The 21,205-nt window shown below is 43.7% G+C and overlaps 1 protein-coding gene across 1 annotated transcript in view; it reads left to right on the forward strand.

The window, feature by feature from the left end:
• WDR60 (WD repeat domain 60) overlaps nt 1-21,205 on the forward strand; it is a 373,459-nt gene that overhangs the window by 79,732 nt on the left and 272,522 nt on the right. The window lies entirely within an intron of this gene.

Raw genomic sequence — 21,205 nt, forward strand, 5'->3', positions numbered from 1 at the left:
GCGATCCCTTCCGGGTCTGACGTCACTAGGAGGAGGAGTCCTAACAGACGCCCATAAAACCGGCGTCTGGCTGGAGGTATTTGCTGCTGACTGCCTATTCTGATGCTAATTGCTGCTTGGGGCTCGCTTACCGAGGATTTTTTCTGTGGAGAAGCAGGAACTTTTCTTCTTGCTACGGCCTGCCGCGATCCCTTCCGGGTCTGACGTCACTAGGAGGAGGAGTCCTAACAGACGCCCATAAAACCGGCGTCTGGCTGGAGGTATTTGCTGCTGACTGCCTATTCTGATGCTAATTGCTGCTTGGGGCTCGCTTACCGAGGATTTTTTCTGTGGAGAAGCAGGAACTTTTCTTCTTGCTACGGCCTGCCGCGATCCCTTCCGGGTCTGACGTCACTAGGAGGAGGAGTCCTAACAGACGCCCATAAAAACGGCGTCTGGCTGGAGGTATTTGCTGCTGACTGTCTATTCTGATGCTAATTGCTGCTTGGGGCTCGCTTACCGAGGATTTTTTCTGTGGAGAAGCAGGAACTTTTCTTCTTGCTACGGCCTGCCGCGATCCCTTCCGGGTCTGACGTCACTAGGAGGAGGAGTCCTAACAGACGCCCATAAAATCGGCGTCTGTACGGCGCATCGCCGTCGGCGCGTCGCCAAAGCCGCGCCTAAGGGGCGCCCGGCTTAGCCGGCTTCGCTGGATTTCGCTGGGACAGCTGGAGATAAATGGAAGATTCGAGTCCTGAAGGTAAAAAGAATTAATGGCTTATATTTATGGTCAGCAGCCATCGGACCCTGTCTAAATAAAACTGTGTAACCAAAACCCTAACTGAAGTCTTAGGTTTTAATTTACTGAGCCAAGCCTTTGATGCCCCTTCCTCATAGTGATGCCACATACTAAGAGGAAGGGGAGAATAACAATTACTTCAACACCTGTGATTGATAGCAACCAGCCTCGAATTCAGGATATTTTTGGTCGAACTACTTTAACGCCAGGTGCTGAAGTCGCTGGAATTGAAGTTCAGGAGCAGGAACTCAATTCCCTGACTAATGAAATATCTTTGAGCCCTGGAGCTCCCTCAACACCTGAACAGCCAACGGGAAGAGGAGGAGGTGTAACAACACTTGAGGATACCACCCAGAGTTTGGACTTTTTACCAGCGGGGGGTAAGGGGGAGGCAGTGGGAACAGAGGTTCCACTGCGGACTCGTGAGTCCCCGCTGTCTTTAAGTCCTAATCAGGGGGATAGTACCGTATTGGTTCCTAGGGTTAAAAAGATGGAAAGTGGACAAGGGGAATTGTCAGCTGGTCCTATAGTTTTTGAGCCCAAAAAATTTACAATGGAAGAAATTGGTAGTATGATTTTCGCAATTCAAAAATCCATAATTGATTTGACCAAAACAGTTCAATTAAGTTTAGATAACAATAAAGAACTCCAGGTTAGAACAGAGAAGGTAGAAAATTCAATGATAGATTTAGAACATAAAATTGAAGAGATTGAAAAAGTTCAGGTGAACTTAATAAAGTCAGAAAAATTTCAACTAAATAAAATTGAGCAGATGGAAAATCAAATGAGAAGGGCAAATCTGAGAATTCTCAATTTTCCTAGGACACATCTGTTGTCCCCTAGAGAATTATTTAAGAGTTATCTTCTAAAAATACTGAAGTATTCTGATAATACGCTTCCTGTAATTTCTAGAGTTTATTATATATCTCGTATGGTAGGGGGCACAGAATGTCCAGAACAAGGAAATTTAAGTGAAGATACAAACTTGTCTGAACTGTTAGAAAAGTCATCAGATATGGAAATAAAAACTCGGGCTACTTTAATAATACAATGTGCTGATATTTCTCAGAGGGATTTAATATTGAGATTATATTTTAAAAATCAAAATTCTCAATTTCATGGATCTCCAATTAGGATTTTTCCGGATGTATCTTTAAGCACACAGTTGAGGAGAAAAGAATTTCTGACCATGAGAGAGAAAGTAATCCAAAAGGGAGCGAAATATGTTTTACGTTTTCCTTGTAAATGTGTTTTGATTTATCAAAACACGAGATATGTATTTAATCATCCGGATCAGCTGCGAACATACCTCGAGTCCTAAATTCATCAAACCTTAGGAGTAGGAGAGAATTAGAAATATAGTAGTTCAAACACAGATTCTTTAAAATGTTAATTTTCAGCTGAAGCTGCTTCCTGTTTGTTTTCTTTTAGACAGGTTCCGTTATTTCTTTCAGTACCAGTCTCAGGATTCATAGATAAGTTTTATGTATAACTCATATTTTCTTATTGCTTTCTGTTTTGATTTGTGTGTACTTATCTGTGATTATCTTCTGGAAATAATATAAAGTGGAATAAAAATAAAATTAAAAAAAAAAAAAAATTTGCATGTCTTCTCGGCCAACTATTATTTGAATGGATAAATATCCATTCCTTATTAACTTGCTCTACAACACTCATGATTTTATAAACTTCTTATCATATTTCCTCTCAGTTATATCTTCTTCATCTATATCTCAGTTATATCTTCTTCATAGGTGAGCCATTCTGTACCCTTTGTTGCCCTTCTCTGCATCTTTCTAGTTCAGCCATAGTTTGTTTGAAACGAGTGATCAAAATTGCACAAGCTGAATCCATACAGAGTCGTCATGATATTCGTAGGTTTTCTATTCCTTTTCGAATAATTCCTAACTTTGTTTTTTTGATTGCTGCTGCACATTGAACTGAGGAGTTCAATGCATTGTCCATAATGGATTCACGGTCTTTTTCCTGTGTGATAATGCCTAATGTTAAAACCCGGGATATCTAACAACTGGAAACAAATTGTGGTAATAATATAACAATCTTATCTCTAATAAACCACATTCAATAGAATGCGAAGGCGACAGAATATATTTTAAATTGTGACAATAACCCTCATACGGGAGACGACATTCAATATGTACAACGTATTGATTTCATGGGTTATTTAACCCGCTCCAAAAGGTGAATGGCTCACCATATAGATATTAAATAATCATCGGGTTATATCACGGTGGACCCTAATTTTTTTTTTCCTTTCTTTTTTTCTATTTTTTCTTTATCTTTTTATATTTCAAAATGTTTCTCTTATTCAACGAGTCCACAATTTAAATGTTCTCAAAAGTATTCTTCAAAAAATTTATATATCCACAGATGAAAAAATACTTATCATAGTGTTGAACCACGTTGCAACTCCAAAAACGCCCAGTTCTGTGCCGCAGCTCCAAACTTGGACTGCGTACACCACAGTGCCCGACACAGCATGTGTTTCGTATAAGGAACTCGTCAGGGGCTTGGGCTTCAAATCCAATTTCACTGCGGATAGCCTCCTCTCGGCGTTTCTGATGTATTGAATGTGGTTTATTAGAGATAAGATTATAATAATGTTAAAACCCAGCATTGTGTCCATAGAGAGGTTCATTTTCAAAGCTGTTTTCACTGGTAAAGCAGTACTTTTACCTGTGGAAATGAGAATACACTCGCATGTGAAGGGCCTTTATGCACTCAAACTTACCTGAAGTGACAAATGACATTCCTGGGACCAGGGTTGAAACTATGTACATACTTTTTAATTTTCAAAAGTATGTATATATTTTTTTCTCCAGAAAACTACCCACACAAATTAGTATATGTAAATGTGTGTGGGTAGTTTTCCTAGGATAAATCTCAAGTCAAAGTGCATGTGTATTTTCACCCTGAAAATGAATGCAAAGTCTGCAGGTAAAAAGTACATAGTTTGCACTTATGTAGCCAATCTTGAAATTAGCCCCCAAATTAGGATCATTTTCCATTGATAAGCAGGTTGACTTAGCCATGCTCACTGGGTGATGTCTTTCCAAGCTAGTAGAGATTTTAGCTCCACTAGGCATGCATGGGAGTTCCTGCACAATTTCATGTTCTAGAATGTCCTTAATTTGTCCACGATTTGCTTGGATGGCTGACCTTCTTTCTCAAAGGATTCGATCTCCTCAACTAGATTTTCACATTAGTGATTCCACAAAAGTACTTTTAACTGCTACCGTGTCTCAGAAGACCTCAGGATTTAAATACTGCTCTAAGCTATACTCAGTTTAGTGCTCACTAATGGAGATAATGTCTCTGACATCCAGGTGGGTGCCTACCTCTGCACCAGTGATCATCAAACGGTATGGTTTCATATCACAAAAAGGATACGGAGAAGAAGCACGAAGACCCGAGTTTTGCAGTTCAAAAACTTAAACTTTGATGAAATGGGGAAGTACCTGGAGGAAGAACTAGAAGGCTGGGAGAACAAGAGAAATGTGGAACAAGAGTGGACCAAATTAAAAGGAGCAATTACCAAGGCATCTAATCTATATGTTAGAAAACTAAAGAAAAGCAAAAGAAAAATGAAACCTATCTGGTTCTCAAAGGAAGTGGCTGACAAAATAAAGGCTAAAAGAACAGCTTTCAAGAAATATAAAGGATCCCAAAGGGAGGAGCACAAAGAAGAATATCTGGTAGAACTGAGGGAGACAATGAAAGTAATCAAGACGGCAAAAAGTCAAGCAGAAGAAAGGATTGCCAAAGAGGTAAAGAGGGGTGACAAAACATTTTTCACATACATCAGAGAAAGGAGAAAAGTTCAAAGTGGAAATTGAAAGGTGAAAAGGATCAATGTGTGGAGAGAGACGAAGAAATGACAGAAATATTAAACGAATACTTCAGTTTGGTGTTCACTAAAGAGGACCCTTGAGAAGGACCATCGCTAGTTAACAAGAAACTGGAGGGGAGTGGAGTAGATGTAACTCCATTTACAGTAGAGAATATATGGTAAGAGCTGGGAAACTGAAAGTGGACAAAGCCATGGGGCCTGATGAGGTTCATCCCAGGATACTGAGGGAACTCAGAGATGTGCTGGCAGGTCTGCTGTGTGACCTGTTTGATAGATCCTTAGAAACGGGAGTGTGCCGAGTGATTGGAGAAGAGAGGTGGTGGTCCCGCTTTACAAGAGTGGGAGCAGAGAGGAGGCTGGTAAGTAAAGACCGGTTAGCCTCACCGGTAATGGAGTTGCTGCTGAAAAAAAGAATAATGAACTATATACAGTCGGAAGAATTTCTGGACCAGAGGCAGCATGGATTCACCAGGGGAAGATCCTGTCAGACAAATCTGATTGACATTTTGGACTGGGTGACTAGAGAATTGGATCAAGGAAGAGCGCTCAATGTCATCTACTTGGATTTCAGCAAAGCTTTTGATATGGTCCCGCACAGGAGGCTGGTGAATAAAATGAGGAACTTAGGTGTGAGTGCCAAGGTGGTGGCCTGGATTGCAAACTGGTTGTCGGACAGAAGACAATATATGATGGTAAATGGAACTTACTCTGAAGAGAGAGTGGTGTTGAGCGGAGTGCCACAGGGATCGGTGTTGGGACCGATCCTGTTCAATATCTGTGAGCGACATTGCGGATGGGATAGAAGGTAAGGTTTATTTTTTTGCAGATGACACTAAGATCTGCAACAGAGTGGATACGCTGGAAGGAGTGGAGAGAATGAGACGGTATTTAAGGAAGCTGGAAGAGTGGTTGAAGATATGGCAATTGAGATTCAATGCCAAGAAGTGCAGAGTCATGCATATGGGGTGTGGAAATCAGAAAGAACTATATTCGATGGGGGGTGAAGGGCTGATGTGCACGGAGCAGGAGAGAGGCCTTGGGGTGATAGTGTCTAACAATCTGAAGTCGGCGAAACAATGTGACAAGGCGATAGCTAAAGCCAGAAGAATGCTGGGCTGCATAGAGAGAGGAATATCGAGAAAGAAAAGGAAAGTGATTATTCCCTGGTACAGGTCCTTGATGAGGCCTCACTTGGAGTACTGTGCTCAGTTCTGGAGACCGTATCTCCAAAGGGACAGAGACAGGATGGAGGCAGTCCAGAGAAGGGCGACCAAAAAGGTGGATGGTCTTCATTGAATGACTTATGAGGCGAGATTGAAGAATCTAAATATGTACACCCTGGAGGAAAGGAGGAGCAGAGGTGATATAATACAGACTTTCAGATACTTGAAAGGTTTTAATGATCAGAAGACAGCAACAAACTTTTTCCATTGGAAAAAAATCAGCAGAACCAGGGGTCATGATTTGAAGCTCCAGGGAGGAAGACTCAAAACCACTGTCAGGAAGTATTTCTTTATGGAGTGGGTGGTGGATGCCTGGAACGCCCTTCCAGTGGAAGTGGTGAAGACCAAAACTGTGAAGGATTTCAAAGGGCATGGGATAAACACTATGGATCCATAAAGTCTAGAGGATGTGAATGAAGAGAAGAGGCATGGGGGTGGCTTGCAGGAATGACAGCTACTACCTGGAGATTAATACCCTTATTCAATAAACATACACACAGTTAATGCGACTCCAACATTGCTCTATGCTTCAACAGCAAGAGGAAACGTGGAAAAGAGGATTTGTATTCACAAAAAAGCGGGGGAGTAGCTTGCTTGTTGCGGCGGTTACTACCCCAAACCAAATAAGCCTGATACTTCACGTTCATTGCTGTTACGAATCGGCTCCTGTAGAGGGAGGAGTTAGCAATCTGTTATGCTCTACTCCTCAAGAAGGGAGGAGTTAGCAATATGATATGCTCAGCTCCTGTAGAGGGAGTAGTTAACAATCTGGTAAGGTATAGACTGCGGAGTTGTCAATCTGTTATGAATCTGTTGCTGAAGACTCCTGATGGGGAAGGAGTAGCAATCTGTTAACAGCGGAGTGCTTGGAGAGGGCACTCAGCTGTAGAGGAATGTAGATAGGTGGATCCTTGGGCCGATGGCAGATGACTGCGTCCCCAGGAGGATATCCTGAGAGGGACCACCAGCTAGGCTTGGGTATGGAGACAGACACAGATAGTTCTTTTATTAGACAGGATAGTAGAACCACTAGAGATGGCAGTAGTGAGCTGATATGCCCGGCAGGGCTGAAGTCCCTCAGGTACTGGAATAGCGATCCCAGGGTTGCTGAGCTGTAGAGAATCTATAGATAGTGAGTAGACAGGGTATGCTGTGTTCATAGCCAGAACTGGATGACAAAACTCACATAAGGTTTTAAGAAAGCTCAGTAGCTGGAAAGGGTTAGGCCCTCTAGGAGCGAGTACCTGGTTCCAGGGAAAGCTCTGAGAGAGCGATGGTAACTCACAAATGTCTATATCTGCGATAGCTTCCAGGCAGTAGAGAATCTTCAGAGTGTTCAGGAACATGGGCCCTTGAGGAGCGAGTACCGGTTCCTATCTGCAATCTGAAATAAAGAAAAGAGAGCGAGGCCCCCGAGGAGCGGGTACCCCTGGTAAGTCCGAGGAGGCAGAGAAAAGCCAAAGCAATCCCCAGTAATCCCCTTGCTAACTCAATTCTTTAGCGAATATTGAGATCTTTTATATTGGAAGCGGATGACGTCATCCCAGGTGAATGCCCCCGAGGTTCGCGCCCTTACTGGTATATCAATCGGAGCGCGCGCGCCGTATGTCATCAGGCAACATGGTGGATCCGCAGTGTCGTGCCGGTCTGGGGATGCCGGAGGGAGACGACAAGAAGACGCCATGGCAGGTAACCATCCATCAGACCTGGAGGGAGTCGCCACAGAGGTAAAGAGGTCGGAGTGAGAGCGTTGAGCAGCGACGGACGCAACAGTAGCCCCCTTCAAAGGGCGATCTCCTCTTCGGGGTTCCAGGCTTGGGTTTCAAAGGATGCGCGAGGTGAAACTGATGAAGCATCTCTTTATCCAAGATATTGGTCTGAGGCTCCCAAGTGATCAAATCGGGGCCGAAGCCTTCCCAAATCAGAAAGTATTCAAAAGTCTTGACTCTGTTGCGAACATCCAGAATCTCTTTGATCTTGATTTCTAATTCGTCTTCTGCAATGGTGACAGATGGATCTTGAGATTTGGAAGAATCTTTCAGAGTGTTATTGATGATAGCAGCAGCAATGGGTAGAGCTGCTGTGGACATCACTGAGGAATTCAGTGGAAGTGGTGATGTTGAAGAATGTCCAAAATCCTCTTCTAAAGATAACTGTCCAGTAGATGATGCTGGATGAGAGATGGTAGCATCACCAGCAGAAATGGACTGGTTGGTTGCTAAGGATATCTTCTTCGGATCTATTATGTGCTGAGGTTCATCAGGCACATCTTCTGAATGAAATGAGCATGACAACACGTCTGCTCTGGTGTTTCGATCTCCCGGTCGGTACTTAAGCACAAAATCAAAATGGTTGAAGAATAAAGACCACCTGGCCTATCTGTAATTCAAACGTTGTGCAAGGCGGAGATACTCAAGGTTTTTGTGATCCGTGAAGACGGTTATTTGATGTTGAGCGCCTTCGAGCCATGGCCGCCACTTCTCAAATGCAAGCTTTATAGCTAGGAGCTCCTTGTCACTGATTCCATAGTTCTTCTCGGCTGGAGAAAATCTTCGTGAGAAGAATGAACAGGGTTGTAAGGTCTTTGAGTCTCCCGCTTGGCTCAACACAGCCCCTACCCCCACATCTGAAGCATCTACTTCGACAATAAAGGGTCTGTTGGGGTCTGGATGCCGCAAACACGGTTCAGTGGAGAAGGCAGTCTTCAATTTCTCGAACGCGGAAATGGCCTCCTTTGACCATCTTGAAGCGTTGGCACCCTTTCGGGTCATCGCAGTCAAGGGTACAGTCAAAGCTAGAATTCTCACTGGAAAAAAGTAAAAAAGATCACATCACAGATACACTTGCCACACTACACTGGTTACCCATAGAACAAAGAATACAGTTCAAGGCACTTTGCACAATACACAAACTAATCCATGATGAAAAAGCAGATTGGCTAAACATAGCGTTTCGAGTACATGTCCCACACAGAAATTTAAGATCAGCAAACAAAATACTCTTAACCATCCCATCTGTGAAAACAGCAAGACTTACCCAAGTTAGGGAACGTGCACTGCCCCTTGCCGGGCCCATATTATGGAATTCCATGCCCCTTGACCTTAGACTTCAGAGAAATCACAAACTTTTCAAAACACACCTCAAAACCTGGCTTTTCAAACAAGCCTTCAAGAATGAGCACGACGCAAGCAAATAAATAAGGATAAGCGGACTTAGAGCGCCTAGCGCACAATTTCCAATTACTACTGGAAATTAGTTTCCCCCTCTTATAATGATAGTCAAACCAACTGGTTGAATTGCAATAAACATACAATGTAAATTCCTCATCATAAACCATATTATTCTTAATGTTGTATTGTTACCGAATAATAATGGCACCATCTATGTAATTTTTGATCTATATTTTCCTTGATATATGTGCCCTACTGTAAACCGTTATGATGGTAAATAACAAATACGGTATATAAAAACTTTTTAATAAATAAATAAATTGGTGAACCCCAGGAATCTCCTCAAGGCCTTCAGGCTGGTGGGTTGAGACAATTCTACATACTTTCAAGTTTATGAGGGTCCATTTGAAAACCCTCCTTAGACACGATGTAGCCTAGAAAAGGCACAGAGTCTTTGTGAAATTCGCACTTGGAGAGTTTGGCGTACAACCGGTGGTCGCGGAGACGGTGGAGTACTTGCTTGACATCAGCAATGTGAGTGACCAAATCCTGGGAGAAGATTAATATGTCATCCAGGTAGACCAAATATTTTTGTACAATAGGTCCCGCAAGATGTCATTCATCATATTTTGGAATATGGCGGGCGCATTGCACAACCCGAACGGCATTACAAGATACTCGAAGTGGCTGTCTTGCGTATTAAAGGCCCCCTTCAGATGAAGTTTTGAAAATATATTGGCCCCTTGCAGCCGGTCAAATAGCTCTGAGATTAACGGCAAGGGATAACAGTCTTTGATCGTTATTTCATTTAGACCTCGGTAATCAATACATGGACGTAGGGTACCGTCCTTCTTCCCCACGAAGAAAAAGCCTGCACCGGCTGGCGACTTTGATGGTCGAATAAACCTTTTCTGGAGATTTTCTTCAATGTATTCAGACATTGCTTTATTCTCCAGAGCTGAGAGAGGGTACACCTGTCCTTTCAGTGGCTCCGAATTGGGCTTCAGTCTTATGGCACAGTCATAAGACCTATGTGGATGAAGAATATCAGCCGCTTCTTTGGAGAATACATCCCCGAAGGATGGTATTCAAGCGGCAGTCCTGGCATCGCTGGAGTCGTAGGCATGCAAATGATAGACGAGACCTCCTTGAGGCATTTCCCATGACATTCTGGGCCCCATTGTGAGAGATCTAGGGATGCCCAGTCAAATTGGGGTTGGTGCACTTGCAGCCAGGGTAACTCCAGGACAATAGGGTGCATGGCCTTTTCTAGTACAAAGAAGGAGATTATTTCCATATGGAGTGCTCCGGTGTGAAGCTTAACTGATACGGTCTTGCAAGTCATGTCGCCCGGCAAGGGCTCCCCGTGAATGGAAGACAACAGTAGTGGATCTTTTAATTTGATGAGAGGGATCCTCAAGTATTCCACTAAACGTCTAGTAATGAAGTTGTCTCCTGCCCCTGAGTTCACCAGGGCAGGAGTCTGAACCGTGACTGGTCCATAGGTCAGGGAGACTGGGAGAGAGAGCGGAGGAGAGGATGTGGTAAGGCCCAAGAACAGTCTTCCCGCCGGACTTGAGTCCATCCGTTTCCCGGACAAAATGGGGGCATGCAGAGACATCATGGTTGGGCTGACCACAGTACATGCACAGATCGCGTTTCTTCCGAAATCTTTTCTCCTTTGAGGTCAAGTGACCATGACCAAGTTGCATCGGTTCATCTTTATCAACAGCAGGAATTGCTGGACCTATCCAAGGTGCAGGGGTACTGGCCTGTTTCAACCCAGTTAACACCTTAGGCCGTAGTTCTTTCACCTTGTCTCGGAGCCAACAATCAATCCGAGTAGCTAAGGCTATCAATTCTTCCAGCGAGTCAGGTGTCTGGCGAGCGGCCAGCTCATCTTTCAAGCGGGTATCCAGGCCTCTGCAGAAGAGAGTCTTGAGACATCTGGGGTCCCAGCGAAGTTCTGCTGCAAGAGTCTTGAATTCTATGGTAGATTCAGCCAATGATCTGTTGCCTTGCTTCAAGTCCACTAAAGCAAACCCGGCAACAGACATACGAGCAGGGTCATCAAAAACGGATTTAAACAAGTCCATAAATCCTTCTATGTCCTGCAAAATAGGGTCCTTGCGTCCCCTCAAGGTAGATGCCCACGACAAGGCTCTCCCATCCAAGTATGACAGGATGTAGGTGGTCTTAGAGAGGCCTGTGGGAAACAATGAAGGCTGTAAGGTGAAATGCATGCTGCACTGGTTCAAAAAGCCCCGCGTATTCTGGAGTTCTCCGGAGAAGCGAATAGGAGCAGCCAGTGGAACAGCAGTCTTTAAAGTTACCGCCTGTAACTGACTTTCTTGGGTGGAAGCTGTGCCTTGTATCTTCTGTGTGTGGAGCTGATGGAATGCTGCAGTAAGTTTGTCCAAGGTTTCTTGCTGTTCTGGGATGCGTTGAGCCAGGCCCGGTATAGCCTGCAAGGCGGAGAGATGTGCCGGGTCTGTGGAGTTACTGACATCCCATACCTTAAGCTGGATTCCCAGGAGTACTGCTTCTCCAATTTAAAGCCGGATCCACTGGAGTTTGCAATCTGTTACGAATCAGCTCCTGTAGAAGGAGGAGTTAGCAATCTGTTATGCTCTACTCCTCAAGAAGGGAGGAGTTAGCAATCTGATATGCTCAGCTCCTGTAGAGGGAGTAGTTTACAATCTATTAAGGTATAGACTGCGGAGTTGGCAATCTGTTATGAATCTGTTGCTGAAGACTCCTGATGGGGAAGGAATAGCAATCTGTTACCAGCGGAGTGCTTGGAGAGGGCACTCAGCTGTAGAGGAATACCATGGGCCGATGGCAGATGACTGCGAGCCCAGGAGGATATCTTGAGAGGGACCACCGGCTAGGCTTGGGTATGGAGACAGACACAGATAGTTCTTTTATTAGACGGGATAGTAGAACCACCAGAGGTGGCAGTAATGAGCTGATATGCCCGGCAGGGCTGAAGTCCCTCAGGTACTGGAACAGCGATCCCAGGGTTGCTGAGCTGTAGAGAATCTATAGATAGATAGTAGACAGGGTATGCTGTGTTCATAGCCAGAACTGGATGACAAAACTCACATAAGGTCTTAAGGAAGCTCAGTAGCTGGAAAGGGTTAGGCCCTCGAGGAGCGAGTCCTGGTTCCAGGGAAAGCTCTGAGAGAGCGATGGTAACTCACAAATGTCTATATCTGCGATAGCTTCCAGGCAGTAGAGAATCTTCAGAATGTTCAGGAACATGGGCCCTCGAGGAGTGAGTACCGGTTCCTATCTGCAATCTGAAATAAAGAAAAGAGAGCGAGGCTCCTGAGGAGCGGGTACCCCTGGTAAGTCTGAAGAGGCAGAGTAGCTTGGGAGAAAAGCCGAAGCAATCTCCAGTAATCCCCTTGCTAACTCAATTCATTAGCGAATACTGAGACCTTTTATATTGGAAGCGGATGACGTCGCCCCAGGGGAATGCCCCCGAGGTTCGCGCCCTTGCTGGTACATCTATCGGAGCGCGCGCGCCCTACATCATCAGGCAACATGGCGGATCCGCAGCGTCGTGCTGGTTCGGGGACGCCGGAGAGAGACTGTAAGAAGATGCCGCGGCAGCTAACCGTCCATCAGAACTGGAGGGAGTCGTCACAGAGGTAAAGAGGACGGAGTGAGGGTGTCGAGCAGTGATGGACGCAACAAATGCATATCCAGCATAGCTCTCTGCTTCAATGGCAGGGGGGATGAAGAAAAGAGGATTTATATTCAGACAACCAACAAGGACTGAATTACATAGTCTGGGTAAACAAATAAGCATGGGTGTAGATTGCTTGTTACGGCGGTTACTACCCCAAATCAATTAAGCCTGATACTTCACTTGGAATACATATCCAGCGCAACCCACTGCTTCAACAGTAGGGGATTGAAGAAAAGAGGATTTATATTCAGACAACAACCAACAAGGACTGAATTGCACAGGCTGGGTAAACAAGCGTGGGAGTAGCTTGCTTATTGCGGCAGTTACTACCCCTAACCAGTTAAGCTAGATACTTCACTTAGATGCAGCTCCAGCACTGCTCTCTACATCAGTGGCAAAGGTGGAAGGTAAATAGAACCAAAAAGTTACTAATAAGGGCCAAGAGTAACAGATAGATATGAGAAAAAATAAGTGTGAAAGCTTGTATGCAATGTAATTTCTACAAGGCCTCCAAGGGCTTGATTATCACTCCTGCACACCTAAAAGCGCCCCCTGGGTCCCTTCTTACAGATCCAGATTGACTTTATTAAATTACCCCAATGCCAAACTTACAAGTATGTACTAACAATGTTTTGCAGCTTCTCAGGATAAGAGGAAGCTTTTCCAGTAATAAAGGCAGACGCAATCTCTGTAGCTAAGATTTTACTGAAAGAGTTTATTTCAAGATATGGAATCCCAGAATCAATTGATAGTGTTCAGGGGACACACTTTGTGAATAACATCTTTGTATCATTAAGTAATGCATTAGGAATCTCTCTAAGGTTTCACACCCCTTACAGACCTCAAGCCTCTGCCCAAAAGTACGAGCCTCTTTTGCTCCAGTGGACCATGTGCCTACTGAGAGCGTGAAACCAGGGGACTTTGTTTTTTTTGAAGATTTTTCGGCGAAAGAACTCCTTGGCTCCCCGGTGGAGGGGACCTTATCAGGTACTTTTGACCTCGCATTCTGCAGTAAAATTGGAGGGACACCCTACTTGGGTACATCTTTCTCACTGCAAAAGAGCCTACAGTACTACGGGGAGCCCCCCAGTCTAGGTAAGGCTATCAAACAGAGATGATCCTGTTTTGGCTTCTGGTTCATTTGCACTCCGCAGAGACATGGCCTTATCTGTGGCCCCATGTACAGACTTATTTGGCTTATACTAAGACACTGCAGAAATCTTTGAATCTTTCAGACTGTTTGTTATGTTACCATCTTCAGCCAGATGGTTCTGGATTTGTTCCTGTACCTTTTAATGAATCCTCCATCCTTAATCGAGATACTTACATTTATTTATTTATTTATTTAGAGCTTTTTTATACTGGCATTCATGATACAATCATATCATGCCGGTTTACAGATAACAAGGGGGTGCAGTAACTTCGTACATACAACAAGTGCATAAGAAGCAATAAAGTTACAATATAACAGGGTTGCTTGAACTGGTAGAGCAAGGAGACAATAAAGAATTTATACAGAAGTAACTTATTTACAAAGAGCAGTATTTACATTGTGCAGCAGTGGTCTGTTAATGGATATTAGACACGGGAAAGGCTTGTTTAAATAGCCAAGTCTTAAGCCTTTTTCTGAATTTTTTTTTTTAATTCTTTATTTTATCATTTTTAAACATTACAAAAAACCAAATTTTTGCAAATACAGAAAAACATCATAAAGAAGGGAAAAGAAAAGTTTTTTCCATACAATTTCCAAAGAGAAATAAAGTAAAAAATTACCTTACTTTATTAATCCATAAATCAATATAGTGTATTAACCAGATCCATAAACTTAGATAGATACTTATAGATAATTAAACATTAATAGATAATCAACTGCACGTCTTCATTCAATTATCTTATTTTTGCGCATTTATGGGAGATGAAGTAATGGGAGTTTTGGATTGCAGGAAAGTTTTCAACTGTTCAACTGTCAAAAAAATATTTACTTCTGAACCTTTCTTTATTACACATTTGCAAGGAAATTTTAGCTTAAAGGAATATCCTAATGAAATTGTTTCTTGGCGCAGGGTTAAAAAGGCCCTGCGCTTCTCTTGTGTTATAGAAGAAAGGTCAGGAAACATTTTTACATTTTCAGCAAAGAATAAAGTCGGAAACTTTCTAAAATAATTTTTCATTATAGATTGAACATCCCCTGAAGATATACATGATACTAATAAAGTGCCTCTATCTAACACTTCTAGTGATGAACTTTCTAGTATTTCAGTCAAGTTATCTTGTAAATTGATTCTGTTTGTGGAAACAGCTTTAAGGAAATAACACTTATTTATAACAGGAAAATTAGATTCTTCAAAGCCAAGAACCTCTTGGAAATATCGTTTCAAGGAAACATATGGAGTTTCACCTAGGACACGGGGAAAATTTAGAATTCTGACATTTAAATATCTAGAAGTATTTTCAAGGGCTTCCACTCTTCTAGCGAGAAATTCTTTATCTTTTATCACAGCAACTTTAAATTTCAAATTTTCATGTTCCTTCACCTCCAATGAATCCACTTTGGTTGATAGCAGATCAACTTTCCTTTGAAAATCTAGAGAAGTAAAGGCGTTTTGAGACGCCAAACTCTCTACCTTGATAGCCAAATTATTTACAGTGGTAGCTACCCCCACCATCAGGTCCCAAAGTGCAGCCATAGTGACGACCTCAGGGCGCTCAGGAATCATTAGGGGCTTAATCTCAGGGGTAGCCGCTTGTAACTGCAGGACGTTGTTCTCGTGACTTACCCCTGTTGCCCCTTCTTCCTGGCCAGCTCTAGATATCCCCGCACTAGGCGTCTCGACCGATGTTGCCGCTGTAGCTGGTAAAGCTTGAACGGCTGCGGTAAAAGATGGTGACTCTCCATCCAACCCGGAAGAGGTTCCCTCGCTCAGTGCTCCGGGCTGAAACTGGAACCCTGATCTTTGCGTCAGGGCTGGCCTCAGATCTGGACTCAGTGTAGTCTCCTCCGGGGCTGGAACTGCTCTCTCGGTCTCACGCTCCCAAGGGCTCCTCGACTCCTGGCGCTTTTCTGAATGTTAATAAGCATGGCTCTAGTCTGAGATCAGGTGGTAATGTGTTCCAGAGAGAGGGGCCCGCCGTGGAGAAGGCCCGGTTTCTGAGTTGTAGATGGTGTGTGGATTTGGTAGGGGGGATGAGCAGGGAACCTCTGTAGGCTTCTCTGATGGATCTGGATGATGTGTGTAGTTTGAGGGGGATTTGGAGGTTGAGAGGGGCTTGGGAATAGATGGTTTTTGTGGATGATGGTAATGGACTTGTGTAGAATTCTGAAGTGTATTGGTAGCCAGTGTAGATTTTTTAAAATAGGAGTGATGTGCTCTCTTCTTCTGGAGTTTGTCAGGATTCTAGCTGCCGCATTCTGGAGCATCTGAAGTGGTACATTGCATTCTGGAGCATCTGAAGAGGTACATTGCACCTACAGCTGTCTCTCTCTCTCACTCAAACCCGTATGCCCTACCCCTGCACACCAAACGGGCAGGGTGGTGCTTTCAACCAGAGGGTGCCACACCCTGGGCAAACTGCACTGATACAATGTCTATCACCTACAAGAAGGGTTACTATTGTGTGGTGAAATATCATCTGTCTGAACGGTGGAGCTTTGTATATGAATGTTTCGATCATGAGCTAAATATGACTGTTCACCTGTATAAAGTTCACAATAAAATGGTGGCTCTCCCCGGGGCGCATCCTTCATACTGCAGGGACTATAAGCATAAATGCCCCAGGTATCCTCCATGTTTCAACAGGACTCTACCTCGTTGTGACCGCAGCAAGAGCAGCCAGTCGGTCCATGCGATATGCCAGCTGTGCCCTATGGAAGCTGAAAAAAAGATTCAAGGAACCTGTCCTACTGGTTATGGGCGCAACCTCAGATGTGCTGGGGATTATACTCGTGATGAGTACACCCCCTCCCCCATGTTTCTACTTGCCATGGCTTATATTAAAGCACAGGGCTGCTCTGTGCTGGGGCATCCCTGTGGTGACCGGGGGAAACATATCAAAAATCTACTTCACCACTCCTGAGGTTAAAGTGAATGACAGCAGACTATCAGTTTATAGTACCTCAGGACTATGGTTCTTTGCACCATGGGGGGCAGTAAAGACTATTTCCTTTAATACTACTGCCCAGTTTTCTTTTGGATACATCGTGCCGTTGTTTTCCCTCAACAAACATCATCAAAATTGGTTTGCTCCTAAGAGGAGACAAAGGTTGTTGTTTGATTTTCAGCTGGACAGTGATCCCTTCCATCGTATCATGCGGACTGTTTTCCCTGGTTTGGGTGTTTTTGAACTTGAAAGTGCTTTAAAAAATCTTTCTGCCACTGTGGAAGTCACTATGAATGAGACAATGAAGATTATGGGACTAATGCAACAAGAAATTAAATCTCTTAAGGAAGTAGTTTTAGATAATCGAATGGCATTAGATATGTTACTTGCTGATAAGGGAGGGGTTTGCCAATTTATCAATTCTTCTTGTTGTTCTTATATTAATAACGATGGTAGTATTAGAAATCGCATGCAAGCTATAGATAATCTACTGACACACCTTTCTCACTATACTGATACAGAAAACCCCTCCTGGGATGTTTTTGGCTTAGGCAGGATGCTAGGACTTTGGGGCCAAAAAATGTTGATTATTATTATAACTATTATAGTGTTCCTTCTAATTTTATGTGTATCTGTTCAATGCATTGTTATGTTATGCAAGAAAAGCATTCCTAATATACTGGTCTCTACAACACTTGCAGTGCCACAGAACGAATCTCCAGATGAAGAGTTTAGCAGATTATGCACTATGAGCGAAAATGTAATTAATATTTAAGACAAGCATTGCCCCTGGGCCAAAAGGAGGGACTGTGATAATAGAATTTATTAGGGCCATCTGTTTAGTAGAAATTCATCAGGAAGAGTCCAGGGGGCACTGCTGTTCTTTAAACTGTCTCTGAAGCTGTCTCACACTTAGATAACAAGAAAGACACATGTATCGCTTTGTAGTTCGAGGCAAGACAATGAAGAGTTATAAAATCAAGGTTAGTTAAGCTTCCCAGGGCTCTGGGAAATGTTAGAAGTAGCAAATGTTTAAGCAAATGTTTTCCTGTAACCTCGTGACCCTAAATCAAAGGAGTGTTGTTTTAATTACTGGGGAAAAAGATATTTAAGAATGACCAATTCAATCATAACTTAAGTCAGGCTTTTAGGCTTATGAGCTGACTTCCTTATGCGCTTAAGAAATAAGAAATAAAGGCTATTTTTCATAAGAAATACACTGTCTCTATTTTCCTGTTGTCCTTTGCTAAACATTTTTCATTGCACTGGGCAGACTGGATGGGCCGTTTGGTCGTCTTCTGCCGTCATTTCTATGTTTCTATGTTATGGATGGACATAATTACTGCTGCCTGTGCTTGGGACCTGACTATGACCAAGCCATCTGCCGGAACTGTGGCAGGATGTCGCCCAGGGCCCAGTGGCAGAGAGCTAAGAAGATAGTGTGACTCAGGACAGAGGGAGAGTTGCTGTCAGACTCAGAGCAGGGCTGCTGTTCACCGTCGGGCAGCGCCACCAGTAAGTCCCCAGCTGAAGCCGGACAGGAAGGAAGAAGTTCATCATGTTCCTCCCTGGGAAAGACCAAATTTCCCCATGGCCAGGAGCGCCAGTTGACCTCCACAGGCTGGCAGATGCACCAAGAGTGCCATCAAAATCACCTTTGGCACAGCACCATGACAAAAAAAAAGCGTCTGGAGCACCTCCTCAACCGCCGCATGGCATGCCTCCTTGACAGTTGCATGATATGGCTCACCTGACGCACATCTCGCCCCACATGATGCACGAGAAAACAACGCTGCACCAATCTATTAAGCAGGCATCGCCCAGTTCAAAAGAGCACAAGAAATCAGCTGCGCTGAAGCAGTCAGTACCAGATTCCTCTGGGGCCCTGACGCAAACTTAAAAAAAGAAATCGAACGGGTATGAGAAGTTGAGCCTCCTTTTGTCCAATGCTTATCACCTCTCGAAGCAAATCTTGTTGTCCCACGTATGAGACAAGGAGGATAGAGGACCAATATAAGGAAGGACTGGAGGAAAGGCAAGGACTAGAAACAAGGCAGGAAGGAAAGCAAGGCAAGAGCAGGGCAATTACAGGAAGAAGGCTGGAGCTAGGCAAGTACAGGAACAAGGCTGGAGTGAGGAAAGAAACTGGGACAAGGCATGAGCAAGGCAAGAATGAGGCAACTACACCAAAAGACGCAGAAGGACCTGTTGCTGAGACATCAGTCGCTAGCATGAGTGGAACTTAAATATTGAGGCCGTGAGATGTCATCAAGGTGTGCTGCCAAGAGTATTCCCGCCATAGGGCCTTTAAGAATGCATACAGTACTCGCGCAGCTAAGGGGAACATCCCAATGTCTGGCCAAGTCAGCAGCGTCCCGGGGCCTGGGCTTAGTGCAAGTAAGGTGCACCAGGCACAGGATGGGCAATGTGGTCGGTGCGACATTGCATACGGAAGTCAATTCATCTCCTACAATCATTGGGATTCCTAGTAAGCTTCATGTATATACCTCTCTGACTGCCTCAGTTCCTCTTGGGCTGCCACTCTAGCCTTCAGAAATTGGACTCATTTGAGAGCCAGGAGCTCTTTGCACTAGGTGCACACATCTAATCTCTCACCGGCAGATAAAAAAATCGTACATGTGACACTCGATGCAAAAGACTGGAAGGGACCACTCTTGCTGCTGAACTGCAGCCTTCATCTTAATTTTGTTGAGTTCTTAGTTAAGTTTAGGTTGCTACAGTTGTAGGAATGTGTACAATTAGAGTCCTTTAAATTTATTGTTGTATTCACTATTAATCTGGCAGTGACCTAGACGGGGATTATTAAGATCTCAGTAAGGGCTGGTGCAATAGTGTGATTTAGATAAGAGCCTGATTGATTTTTAATGAGAAAGTATCTCTTGCCTATAAATCAAAGGATGAGGTGGGGGTGGGATTGAGAGGAAAGACTAGAATTAACTCCCTCTGGCTTGTTTGTTATTTCAGACACATGCACACACACTAAAGAATATACCCCACTATTTTACTTCTTTCCAAACTTTTTTAAGTCCTAAGATTTTTCAAAGCAATACTTACCAATCCTCTTCAGCCATGAGCAGAGATGATCTTCTGTCAGTACTCTCACTGGATCATTCGAATATTCTTTCCCAGGCCATATGTCCACAAAGGTGAACAAGTGCTACACAGTTTGGACTGCAAGAGAGCGTTGGCTTTCTATCTAGAGTAGACTGAAGCCTTTAGAAAGTCCACCCAGCCTTATTTTATTTTGATGCCAACAAACTTGGAATTGCCTTTGTCAAGCACACTCTTATTGGTTAGCAAATTGCATCTCCTTCTGTTAGCCTAGGCAGGCTTGAATCTGGTAGGTCACGTCAAGGCTTATATTGTCAGAGCAATGTCACTCCCAATGTGACAGGGACTGCTGATGTGACAGTAGGTTTGACCAATCTGTCTTGAGGAGTCTCTTTGAAATGTAGAACCCAGCTCCATCCCTTGAAAGCTTGTTATTTTGGGTCCAGGCTACCCCTATAAAAATGGCAGAAAATATAGAATAACTTGTTGCCACCAGAAACTCTTTTTGCCAGGTGACTCTATTTTGTGTTTCCCATTTTTTTTTAGTTTTTGGTACTCTGTAGCTAGAGATTCCCCATGTATGAAGACTATTATTCCGCTTGTCTGTGGAAAAAGCAGAGTTGTTTACCTAAGGCATGTGTTCTCTGAGGACAGCAGAATGTCAGTCCTTACAAAGTCCACCCACCTGGAGTTGATTTCTCCAAGTGTAAACTAAAGTATAGACTGAAAGGGCCCCTGTATGCATATGTGGTAGTATGTTGTACATGCCCAGTAGGGCATGCTCAAATTTTCTAGAAACTTTGAAATTAAATTTCCATGCCAGGCTCCATCTGATGATGTCACCCATGTGTGAGGACTGACATCCTCCTGTCTTCGGAGAACACCTGTTATGGATAAACAACTCTGCTTTGTGAGTGGCGGCAAGATGTGTTCCCTAGGGTGGAGTTGAGGTGGGGTGTCAAGAGGAGTTCTTGTTGGGGACAGAGATTTATGCACATAAAGATATACATGTAAATCTACTTGCACAAAGTTACACTTTCTCAAGAGCAGGTGTGAATGTGTGTTTGTGTGTATGCAGCACTGGGTTCCTCGTACACCAGCTAATTTTCAAAGCAGACTTATGCGGTTTGAAAATTATACCTCCTTATACCATAAGAACATAAGAAAATGCCATACTGGGTCAGACCAAGGGTCCATCAAGCCCAGCATCCTGTTTCCAACAGTGGCCAATCCAGGCCATAAGAACCTGGCAAGTACCTAAAAACTAAGCCTATTCCATGTTACCATTGCTAATGG

Source organism: Rhinatrema bivittatum, chromosome 2 (assembly GCF_901001135.1).
Source record: "Rhinatrema bivittatum chromosome 2, aRhiBiv1.1, whole genome shotgun sequence".
Lineage (NCBI taxonomy): Eukaryota > Metazoa > Chordata > Amphibia > Gymnophiona > Rhinatrematidae > Rhinatrema > Rhinatrema bivittatum.